The 13,200-nt window shown below is 35.1% G+C and overlaps 1 protein-coding gene across 3 annotated transcripts in view; it reads right to left on the minus strand.

Annotated features, from left to right (window-relative positions):
* The window catches only part of LOC132744808 (protein unc-13 homolog D-like), a 333,410-nt gene that overhangs the window by 84,243 nt on the left and 235,967 nt on the right, over window positions 1–13,200 (minus strand). The gene's annotated exons all lie outside the window — the stretch shown is intronic.

Genomic DNA, 13,200 nt, shown 5'->3' on the forward strand with positions numbered 1-13,200 from the left:
CGTTGCATTCCAATGTCCACGTGTTTTTACCATCTTTGATTCTAAAATAATATTTTCAGACTTAAGCCAGATCTTGTAGTTCCGCCTCTCTAGAAATATTGTTCAATTATTGGTCAACTAAATTAAACCAATGGACAGTGAGAGAACCCCTTAAAAGATCCCTTTTCCAGCTGGCAGTATCATTCTGCCTGATTAATAACTATATGACTGTGTTAACAAATTAAATATAAGCTGGAAAAGTGGATTAAACTTTCTTATATTTTTATATCTAGGTAAGTTGTATTTTATTCTATGTACATTTTGTAAATGTTTGATGTTAAACAATTAAAATTTAGTTAAGAACACTAAGCTGTTCTTATTTTGAATACTTGAAAATATAATTATGTTAAAAACTTTGTTAAAAATTTCAGGTAACAAGATGTTACTTAATATTTGAATATTATCTATTTTTGTCTTATAAGCAATGAATGTAAAACTTACTTTCATTGATATGTCAGAATTTAAATATTATGTTATTATATTAGATCATTCTGCCTGATTAATAACTATATGTGTTAACAAATTAAATAAAAGCAGGAAAAGTGGATTAAACTTTCTTATATTTTTATATCTAGATATTCCTCATTGTGAAAGATTCTGCATGATAATCGAAAGCAGAACACTTGTAGTAAACTAAGAAAAGAAGACACAACCCTGTAGAACTTTATCAACTAATATACGATATTGGTGCCTTGACTCAAAAAAGATGAACTTACTGAAGTTAATTTTAGTACATAGCGGCAACAGAAACATTATTTCGAAGCTTTTGGGCAAAATCGAAGAAGCGAAGGAGAAATCAGATAAAATAGAATTTAATGTTATTCTGGAGGCCCTAGAATCGAAGACAAATACATTAGATGCACTCGATGAGAAGATTCTATCTCAAACTGGAGTCGAGGATATCCAAGAAGAACTCATTACCATTAGACATATTTGCAGGTGTGATTACATACAGATGGCCGAGATATGACAAGATTTCTATGGCTGAAAGATCCGAACAGTGACTTTTCAATTTATCGTTTTTTTTTTTTTTTTGGTGCATCTTGTTCGCCATTCATACTCAACTCAATGATACTAAAACATTTAGACAACAAACCGAAACCAGAAGTGACAGTGATAACATTGCACATCTTCGTGGATGCAAGCATTAGATCGTACGGTGCAACGGCGTTCATCTGTACTTGTTGGGGACCATCAACCGGACACTTTTTGAACATTTTTCTATACAGATTTCTTTCATAATTTCAAACCTAGAGACCTGAAAATTTGAGGCAGTACAGCTAGGTTCTTCTCCTTACTAACAAACTAGTTTGTTTATTTCTGATTATATTGACACTTTAATCTGAGGCCTGTCGTCGAGGGTATCAAAATTACTTAAATTGCCAACACTACAGTACCATGTGTCCGGACGGAAATGTACATGACGTGATTTAATTCAGACAAAAGCTTGGGTGTTTATTTTTATTTATTTTTAAAATGATATACAATATATCAGCAGCAAATGCATAAGTTTTGGATATTCTTTTGTTTACTCTGCAAATGATTATAGGTGGTATATGAGGTCAGGTATTGCACTCTTGATGCCCCAATTTTCAGCATCAATATTCTTGAAATAGACACTAATATATTACCGTTTACGGAAGTTGAAATAAATTTTATTAATCATAGAAGAAACATGCATGTTGATAATAAAGTGATTGATAGATCGAAAACCACTGAACAAAGAAAAAACACTAAATTAAGCATTTTCAGGGCCGTCCGGGTTTGATTGTTGTCCGGTTTTGGTGGTCTCCAACCAGAAAAGATTCAACTCTGGTGATGGCATAGAATTGTGTGGCATCACTCAAAACCTTAACTCTGCCCAAACTTGAACTCATGGCGGCGCTGATTGGCGTTTGACTAGCAAAATATTTGCAGACCACATTTCCTACAGCAGACATCACACTGTAGTCCGATACTTAAATTGTACTTTAATTGGCTATCTACGAAAAAGACACTTAAGAGATTCATCAAGAATTGTGTAAAAGAGATATATGACCTTACGAGCCAATACACATGGAAATATTGTCCAACAAGCAAAAATCTAGCCGATTTACTGACAAGAGGTAAATCTATAGTCAAATTGTACTTTAATTGGCTATCTACGAAAAAAGACACTTAAGAGATTCATTGAGAATCGTGTAAAAGAGATATATGACCTTACGAGCCAATACACATGGAAATATTGTCCAACAAGCAAAAATCTAGCCGATTTACTGACAAGAGGTAAATCTATAGTCAAATTGTACTTTAATTGGCTATCTACGAAAAAAGACACTTAAGAGATTCATTGAGAATCGTGTAAAAGAGATATATGACCTTACGAGCCAATACACATGGAAATATTGTCCAACAAGCAAAAATCCAGCCAATTTACTGACAAGAGGTATAACAGCTGAAAAATTTATGAAGAAGGATCTTTAGATGAAGGGACCAATATGGTTATGTGACAAGACAAAATGGCCGATATGGGAGGTCTCAAACAGGTTACACGTGCAGGCGATAATTGAAGAGCAAGCCACCGGAAGTCAACAAGCAGAGATAGACGAGCAAATGATATCTGAAGTTACACATCACGTAGATCTTCCCAGTAATACCATACAAAATATTATTTACATTAAGAAATTAAGCAATCTAAGTCAGCTACTTCGTGTTACAGCTCATATTCGCCAATTTATTCAAAACTGCAAGGTCGACCAGTCCAGATGAAACTACTACCATCTCTCTACTAGTAAACTTAAGCAAGCAGAGCAGCGGTGGATACATAATTGTCAAGCCAATGTATACAGTACAGAGATACAGGAGTTAGTGAGAAACCAGGTCAAAACACCATTAATAAAGCAGTTTCGATTATTTCTTGAGCATACCGAATGTATCCGTTGCTGCGGAGGATACCAGCGATGCGACAATGCGTGAATGCCGTAATCTGAAACTGTGTCACATGTCGTAAAGTGCACCGACTTGCATACAAGTCACCTGAAGATACCCCAATGCCGAAATTTAGAGTAGAAGAAGCCCCGCCCTTCACCAATACCCTAGTAGATTTTACTGGTACATTATTTATTAAAGAACCATCTGGAGCAGAGAAAAAAGCAAACATATGTCTATTTACACTATTTACATGTGTTGTTACCAGAGCCATTCATCTTAAAGTAGTTACAAGTTTATCAGCAGACTGTTTCTTACAAGCTGCACGATGATTCTCAAGCCGGAAGTCGAAACCCAAGCTCATAGTTTCAGACAACGCTAAAACGTTCCAGGTGGCGTCTAATTATTTGAAAGCCATGTTCGAATACCCAGTTCGTCATAGAGTCCCTAGCAAATACTGGCATTGATTTGAAATTTATACCTGAGAGAGCCCCGTGGTACGGAGGTTGGTGGGAGCGACTGTTAGGTCTTACAAAACAAACTCTCAAGAAGATCCGAGGCTGTGCAATGGTAGACTTAGAGACACAACAAACCATTGTAACGGAAATTGAGTCCCTGCTGAACGATCAACCATTGAGGTTCCTTTCATCCAACCTTAAAGACCCTGAGCCTTTGACCCCAGCGCACCTGTTTTATGGTCGCAAGATTAGGTCCTTACCTTATCTTGGAGCGGAGATTGAGCCCAGAATTCCATCAACTGTAGAATGCAACATTATCTCTTAACGGGCTAGGAACCAGTTCCGGATTATTGAACAGTTTTGGACACATTGGAGAACGGAGTATCTCACAGCACTCTCTGTACCGGGGAAGTGGTACAGGTACATGAAGATTCGCCAAGAACTCGGTGGAGCTGGCAGTAGTCGATAGCCTTATCACTGGGAGGGATGGCTTGGTTCGAGCAGCTAGAATTCATTTTAGCAATGGACTGTACGCTACCAGACCGACTGTGAAACTTTATCCACTCAAAGTAATAGACAATACTGTGATTAACAAAATGTTTTTAGAATTTAGAATAGCTCACTGAAAAAGTTCAAATCTACATTTATTCATTTAAATAATCTTTGAAATGAATGCACCGCGTTAATAGAGACTTTTAGATTTAAATGATGCACATCTTCTTATTAAGTAATACATTTCTTTTTAATCAGATTTAATCAGATAACATACTCCTGTGCAACTAAACTTTTATACAATTTTAGACTCTTTATGCTCGTCAAGTAGTGACTTTTTACAATGTGAATCTATAATTTTAGGAGATTTTAATAGAGATGTGTCTAAAGTTAAGTCTTATCCTCTTTTGCAATGTTTTAAGTCATTTATTAATATGTTTCATTACAAACAATTGATCTCAGAACCTACTAGAGTTAGTATTACAAGTGCAACTATTATTGACTTGATATTGGTGTCTGATAATGATAAAATTACTCAGTCAGGTGTAATTCATACTTCATTTAGTGATCATAGCTTAATATTTTGTACAAGAAAAGTCAGTAAAATTCCTATTTGTTTTCATAACAATGTCACTTTAAGATCTTTGAAAAAATTATAACAAAGATGACTTTCAAGCTAGTCTTCTAGATACTGACTGGTCTCCTGTTTTGCTAAGTGATAATGTAAATAATGCCTGGAATATATTTAAACAGTTATTTTTATCTGTGATAGACAATATAGCACCTGTGAAAACAGACCAGAATTAAACAGAGAACAGAACCATGGATTGACTCAGACATTCTTAGTGTAATTAATGAAAGGGATAAAGCTTTTAATAAATATAAATGTGATAGAAACTGTGATTAATTATGATTCATTTAAGACTCTCAAGAACAAAGTTCAGTATCTTGTTGCCAAAGCAAAAAAGGAATATTTTACTAATACACTGGATGAGAACAAAAATGACTCAACCTCTTTATGGAAAACTGTTAAAAATCTTGGTTTTGCCTTCGAAGAAGGGTTCATCTTCAACCAGTTCAATATTTGTTAAATATTGATGATAATGTGTGTTTTGAAAGAAACTTATTGCTGAATCATTTAACAAATTTTATACAACAGTTGCATGTAAACTTGTTGAAAAGTTGCCAGAAAGTATGCATAAATTTGGTATGAATTTTGTTAATACTTTTTTATGCAAACAAGGGTTGTTTTTGCAAACAGTTTTTCTTTTTTCCATTGTTTTCTGAAAGTAAAGTTCTTAAATACTTAACTTCATTAGGTGTCAAAAAAGCTACTGGCTTAGATGGTATACCCTCACGTTTTATCAGAGATGGATCCCCAGTTATTGCTAGTCCATTAGCTCATATCATAAACTTATCCTTATCCAAGGTCAAGTCCCTGATGACCTTAAATCTGCAAGAGTTGTTCCCTCTATAAAAAAGAACGACAAATTGTCTGTTGGTAATTACCGGCCTGTGTCCATTTTAAATGTTGTATCTAAAAATCTTTGAAAAGGTGGTTTATGACCAGGTTGAAGCTTATTTTAAGGATAAAGATCTGCTGTATAAATTTCAATCAGGTTTCAGGAGTGGCTTCTCTACTGATACTTGTCTGATTCACCTTACAGACTTTATCAGGTATGAAAATGATAAAGGTAATGTTGACGGTATGGTGCTGCTGGATTTGCAGAAAGCGTTTGACACAGTCGACCATTCCATTCTTTTAATGAAACTGCAAGCATCAGGTCTTAGTATTGACGTCCTAAATTGGTTCAAAATCATATTTATCAGATAGACAGCAGCTTGTAGATGTCTCTGGTACTTATTCTTCCAATTCCAAAATAACATGTGGTGTTCCTCAGGGCTCAATCCTTGGACCCCTTCTCTTTTTAATTTATGTAAATGATATGTCAGCTGTGGTCAAAAATAAATTGCTTTTGTATGCTGATGATTCTGGTATCCTTGTATCTGGTAAAAGTTTATCTGTTGTTGAAAAGGCATTGTCAGATGATATGGAATTGGTCAGCCAATGGTTAGTGGACAATAAGTTGTCATTGCATTTGGGTAAAACCGAGTCAATTTTATTTGGGTCCAGGCAAAAAACTTAGGTCACAATTTAACCTGCATATAACCTGTTCTGGTACATCCATTGAATCAACTTCATCTATCAAGTATCTTGGGATTACTATAGACCAAAATCTGTCATTTTGCGCCATGGCCGAGTCTGTTCTTAAGAAGGCCAACTCTCGGTTAAAATTTCTTTACCGCAAGAAAGAGTTTCTTACTCAGCATACCAAGAAACTTCTGGTTATGTCTCTTATTCAGTGTCACTATGATTACGCATGCTCTGTTTGGTATAATAGCTTGACACAGTCTTTAAAAAATAAGTTACAAACTTGTCAAAACAAAATAATGAGATTTGTACTTGACTTGGACTCTAGAGCCCACATTGACCCATCCCACTTTAAGTCCCTTAACTGGTTACCGGTCCACAAAAGAGTTGAACAGATAATGTTGTGTCATGTTTTTAAGATAAAAAATGGCCTATCTCCGGATTACATGTCTGAACACTTTATTTCACAAGATTCCATTCATAATTATAGTACAAGACTTAGTCAAAAGGGTGGATATTGTCTACCTAAGGTCAAAGGCCAGGGTTCTAAATCATTTGCTTTCTCTGGTATTAAATTATGGAATGATTTACCTGTAAAGTTAACGGAGATCAACAGGTTACAAAGTTTTAAGGTTGCCATCAAAAGTCATCTTATGAACAGTATTTAAAAAATTTTTTTAAACATGTTTTTACATATTTCGGCTCAGGATTTTAAATTGTCTGCCATTTATCTTATTACAATTTTAGTAATGTGTTTTAAATCCTAGCTGTAAACAGGAGTATCATTAACTCAAGATTTGACTGTGATATACATTTTTATGATTTATTAGTATTCTTAAACATGATTATTTTAAGGTTTGCCTCTCTATGTCATGCCGCCAATACAAAGGACCACAATGGAAATAAGAGCTTTTTTGCCCTTTTTTGTGTTATCCTTGGTTTTGGTGAGCATGTCATAGTTTTACTCGTATGTGATATAGTATTTAATAATGCTCATTATTTTATCCTATGTTATATTGTCAACTATGTATATGCTCCCTTTGCCGAAATAAATCTATCTATAATCTATCTATCTACGTGCAATTTAAGACAGATTTACGCAATTTGTCGTAGATTAACATTATACTTTCCCGCGCTACTTTGTAAGTAAATGGCGCTTTGTGATACGTTGACGTCTTGTGACATCATCATTGTTTATCATTGTTGTTGTTATTGTTTGAAAGAAAAAAAATACTTGCTACTGTGAAAATAGCATTTACGAAAGTGTTCATCCGTGCTGTTCTACAGAAATTAGAAACGTGAGCGATAGCGACAATTTTCCTACATTAGTCATACAAGAGGGCCATCATGGCCCTGAAGTCGCTCACCTGTATATAGGCCCCCAGAGCGGGGCCAGTTTAAACCCCAGGGCTTTTGTTTGAACAAACTTGGTAGACACCCATTAGAAGATATTTCATGCTAAACATCTAAGGTTTGGCTCGAAAAAGATTTTTTAAGATTTAACTATACACATATAGTTAAAAGCAATGACACACCTAGGGCGGGGCCAGTTTTGACCCCATTTGACACTCACTAGAAGATGTTTCATGCTTAATATCTAAACTCTAGCTATTTGTTTTTTTTTAAATCAGATTTTTAAGTTTTTGCTATACACATATAAGGAAAATCAATGTCCCCCGGGGCAGGGCATATTTTGACCCTAGGGCTTTTATTTGAACAACTTTTGAAGACATTAACTGGAAGATGTTTCATGTTTAATATCTTAACTCTAGCTATTTGGCAACCAGAGTTCTGCATGGAATTAAATTCTTTGAACAATTTTTAAAGGTGACCACCAAAGGAACATTCCTGTGAAGTTTGGATGAAATTGGCTCAGCGGTTAATGAGGAAATGTCATTAAAGTAAAAGTTTACGGACGCCGGACGAAAAGCGATCACAAAAGCTCACCCTGTCACTTTGTGACAGGTGAGCTAAAAACCTATGACCCCCCAGGGCGGGGCCAAGTTTGATACTAAGGACAAAATTTGATCAACTTTGGTATTGGACCTTCAGATAATACAATATACCAAATATCAACGCTCCAGGCCATTTACTTTCAGACCAGAAGTTTTTTCAAGTTTTCACTAATTATGTATATAATGAAAATCAATGACCCCCCGGGGCGGGGCCAATTTTGACCCTAGGGCCAGTATTTGAACAATCTTGATAGAGGTCTACTACACAATGTTTCATGCCAAATATCTAATCTGTAGCCTTTGCCAAATCAGAGAAGAAGATTTTTTTAGATTTTACTATATACAGATAAGGAAAAACCTATGACCCCCCGGGGCAGGGCCAATTTTGACACTAGGGACAAAATTTGAACAACTTTGGTAGAGGACCCATAGATGATACCATATACCAAAAATCAAAGCTCTGGCCCATGTACTTTCAGACAAGAAGATTTTTTAATTTTGTGTTTTTTGAAATCCTTTTAAGGCCCTATGACCTACATATGCAACAGACCAAAACCATTTGAACAACTTTGAAAGGGGACCACCCAAGGATCATTCCTGTAAAGTTTGGTTGATGTGCAGTCATTGGTTTCAGAGGAGATGTTGTTAATGTTCAAAAGTTCACGACGCACGACGATGGACACAGGGCCATCACAATAGCTCACCCTGAACATTGCTCAGGTGAGCTAAAAAATATATTAATTGACATTTTGTATTAGTTTTTACTTTTACACGTGCAGTAGACCTGGATTTAAATCTGAACTGCATGTATATCCTTTATCCATAAATACAAAATTAATGTAGGTTGGACTTTAGACCTCATTTTTACTAAATTAATATTCAAAAGCAGCCCATGAAAGCGCATGTGCAAATTTATGCAAATGACTATCTTTACAAACGCGGTTCTATGAAGCACTATGAAAAAAAGAAGACTTTTAGGAACGGAATTTGGGATCAAGTTAAACTTTTGATGACACTTTATCTAAAATAATGTTCAAACCACCAAGCCTTGTTAAAGCCCAATGAGCAAGCACCCTCGGATCGGATATTTCTATCTGATACGAAAACACATGACAGATATTCATATGCAAACACTAAATAATATTCAGTTTCTTTATTTGGTTCTACACATTCTCTTATGTCTGGAAAGACCAGTGAGCGATAAACATAACTTTTCTATTCCAAACTAACCGATACATAGAAAATCCATTAAGCAGAAAAATGCGCCGTACGCTATCATTTCCAGGAAATGCCCCGATATTAATATTTACAGCGGTAAATCTAGCCAGAATGGGCTTGAATGCATAGATGACGACATATAACAACTTTTTAAAGTCAGTGGTTTCAGTTTATATACATACATTGTATATGTAAACGAAACAGTGAATTTTAGAGAAGCCGTATGTTACCACGATCAAACCAGTCGAAAATTCTCTGCTTCGATTCTGGTGACGCACAATTCAGATGAAGTACCGGACAAAACATCATGAAATAAAATCCTGTGTGCTGAGAAGGTTATTATATGAACCTTTACACTAGAACGTGACGAATTTCAGGGAAAACAGGGAAAAACTTACTTTTCGACTGCATCCGCCATCTTGTTTGTTTGGGTAACTAACAGCGTGATTCTCCCCCATGATATTGCAATCGGCACATATAATCCAAAAAAATTACCAAAAAGTTGCAACATATGCAAAAATAGCCCTTACTGCGTAAGTAACGCAGTAGAAATATGGTAATAAATTTTCTAATACTGCAAAATCAGTCTTAAACCACACATAACATGAAAAATATAACTTGGATCTTGATTCTTAAAATTTTAGTACATTTTTTTCTTAATATTGATTTTCTTGAATATTTTGGCTCATCTGGAGGCGTGCAGCTTTAATATGTTTTGCTTTTATTTTGGTAACGTCTATATCCTTTTTAAAAAACATGGTTGAAGAAAATTATATTCAAAATTCATTTGGATTAAAATAAATAAATGTCATTTCTATGCCGTAAAATACAATACAAAACAAGACAAATCAGTGTTTCTAAGTTGTGTCATATCCGTGTAGACCACTTTGCAAGCACTTTGCCATTTCCAGTAAATATACTTCAAAAGTAATATACTTGAAAAGTAAAGAAAGAAATGCAGGCTTTCTACTGCCTCTACCAAAAAAACTAGGGAAAAAGTAGGGCATTTTTTTTACCAAAAAGTAGGGCAAAGTAGGGATTTCTGATGTTAAAAACTAGGGATAAAGTAGGAATTTCTTATCGTTTTAGTTAAGAATTAGCAAAACATACCATCACCAAGACCACATCAGGCTGTGTGTATCTTCAGTTTAGTCCATGCTTGAAAGACATGCACCTCATAGGCAGAATGTTGCTGAATGTTTTGCCAAGGCACCATGAGCAGAGCTGCATCAGTTCTAAGGCTGTAGTACTTAAGTACCAGTTCCAGTACTTGCCAAGTTTTGCAGTACCATTTCCAGTACTAATACTTGATTTTAGCTTGGTACTGCAGTACCAGTACTTTTTTGGGGGAAGTAATTAAGTACAAGTACTAATACTTTTATATATTCATAAAAGTTTGAATAAATACACAGTGTCATTCAAAATAATTGCAAACACTATTCCACAAAGAAATAAAATCATTTACTTTAAAGTTGACATTGCATTTTTACAACTTAAATGAACGAACATACTTTTTACAAACATTAGTGCTCGCCAATTTTTTTAAGCCAATCACCGACGAGGATTTTTCAAATTTTCAGGTTTCAAATCTTAATAGAACAGATTTTATATAAACTGGACGTTTTATATTATAAAACGCAAGTGGGCGGAGCTAAGTTTCGAAGAGCGCTAAAGTGAAATGTACGCATGTGCAGAGATCTTGAAGTTTACTCCTACTAATCAATATTTATGCATCATGTTTTTTCCGTACACGCACATGTATATCGTCACTACGGCATAGAATTAAAAAAAGAGGTTCATTGAAATGAAAACAGGCAAAATAACAGTAAAAATGTTTTATTACTTACGGAACCAGTATCATTTTATAATTTCCAAATAAAAAGTTCACTTATTCCAACAAAGTATGTATGTAATATTTCTTACTATTTATGTAAATATTACAGCCCGTGCAGCTGCAAAACCGAAAGTAGGGTGTTTTTATTGATTTTACAATATACTGCAATTTGTCCGAAGATGATATGTATATGAACATAATAAATATGCATGATGCATATATAATCAAGCTACAGGTTCATTTCAGCCCGTAAAATATGTTGAGGTGACGGGCGAGGCAAGACATGTCGACTTTTTGTAGCTTATTGTGAAGTTGCAGTACATGAAAATCGGGCACATGACAAATCAGCACATTAATAAAACATTCAAGTGTTCCGTGGTATACATCTTTTCTATGTGTCATACCTCCTTTCCTTATTACAATGAATTTTTACTGCATTGTTATTCATCGCTGGTTTGTTTTTAGCAGAGAATGACCTGTGTATGTTCAAAGAGGGTACCGTTTGAGATTATTTCGCAAAGAGGGTACCGATATGGATATGCACCGTGATATTGTCTGATTTACCTAGACAGAATGCGGGAATAAGCTATGCAAAACACGTGACCCGAAAATGTGTACCGCTACCTCTTCCAAATATGGTTATACACATTTAGGCTATCGTCACGCAGTGTGTTGGGCGGAAAAAAAATGGGCGGAGCACTAAGCCGGTTAGAGTGCATATTGGATGTTCTTCGTAAATAAGAAAGCTACAGTCGCTTCGCAAGCTCCGCTCCTTTTTAGCTTTCTTATTTACGAAGAACACCCAATATGCACTCTAACCTATACATAATCATCATATATTCAGGTCATATGTTAGTGTTTTGTAACTACAGTCAACTGTAATACAATGCAATAATCTTACATTTTAAACCCACCAGTCTTTTTGTTGCCTTTTACACCTTCACACTTCTGTTCAATTTATACCAAAGTAAATAACTTTTTTATGGTGCTAACAATATCACTTGAAATATGATTATTTAGAATAGAAGTAATTTATTAGTGTTTATTTCGCTCTTTTTTACTAGTAAATACAAAGTAATAAAATTGCAATGAGGATATTTTACCAGTAAAGAGTTGTTGACTCTGTTTATCTCAATTTAATTTTACTTTAAGTCTTTGGTGCTTTTTTATGATGAATACTATGTTAACATTTGAAGGAATATTGCAGCAAATTATTTATAGATTAGATAACTTACTTTTTCACAAAAATAAAATAATATGTGGAATTTACAGCTTTACTTTATGAGTAAAAATAATGACATTTTTATCAAAACCAAAAATACTGCCTAGTAATGCAGTAGCAGTACCACTTTTTTAAGACAGTAATGCAGTACCAGTACCTGAGTAGTAGCAAAATTTTGTAAGAGTAATTCAGTATCAGTACCAGTACTTGCAAAATTGCTCCAGTATATATTGCAGTACTAGTACCAGTAATGCAGCTCTGACCATGAGTCTTTCAAGGGTGGACATCACAAGGAGACACTAACACACACCTGAACTATTAATCAATTGCAACTGAAATACAACTGAAATACCATTTTAGATATCTTCTTTTTTCATTTCATTTCAAAATGAAAAAGTAGGGATAATAGGGCTATTTCAGAAAAAAGTAGGGCAAAGTAGGGATCAAAAGAAAAAAGTAGGGAAAAGTAGGAAAAGTAGGAAAAGTAGGGACCAGTAGAAAGCCTGGAAATGGTATGGGGAGTCCGTGACCGAGTGGTTAAGGTCGTTGACTTCAAACCACTTGCCCCTCACCACTGTGGGTTCGAATCTCGACAGGGACTTTGGATTCTTTCATGTGAGGAAGCTATCCAGCTAGCTTACGGAACATCGGTGGTTCTACTCAGGTGCCCGTTCGTGCCTGAAATAATTCATGGAAGGGCTCTTGAGGTCTTCCTCCACCAGTAAAGCTGGAACGTCGCAAATGACCTATACTGTGTCGGTGTGACGTAAAATCCAATCAAACAAACAAAAGAAATGGTATAATACAATAGCAAAAGTAGGGATTGAACCACAGACCTCTCATATATCTGGTAATCAAAACAACATTACTGAAAAGACAAGCAATTATCATAGTATTGCAAGCAATTCATAAGTCTCCTACTG

Source organism: Ruditapes philippinarum, unplaced genomic scaffold (genome assembly GCF_026571515.1).
Source record: "Ruditapes philippinarum isolate M1 unplaced genomic scaffold, ASM2657151v2 ctg1728_1_1_1_1, whole genome shotgun sequence".
Lineage (NCBI taxonomy): Eukaryota > Metazoa > Mollusca > Bivalvia > Venerida > Veneridae > Ruditapes > Ruditapes philippinarum.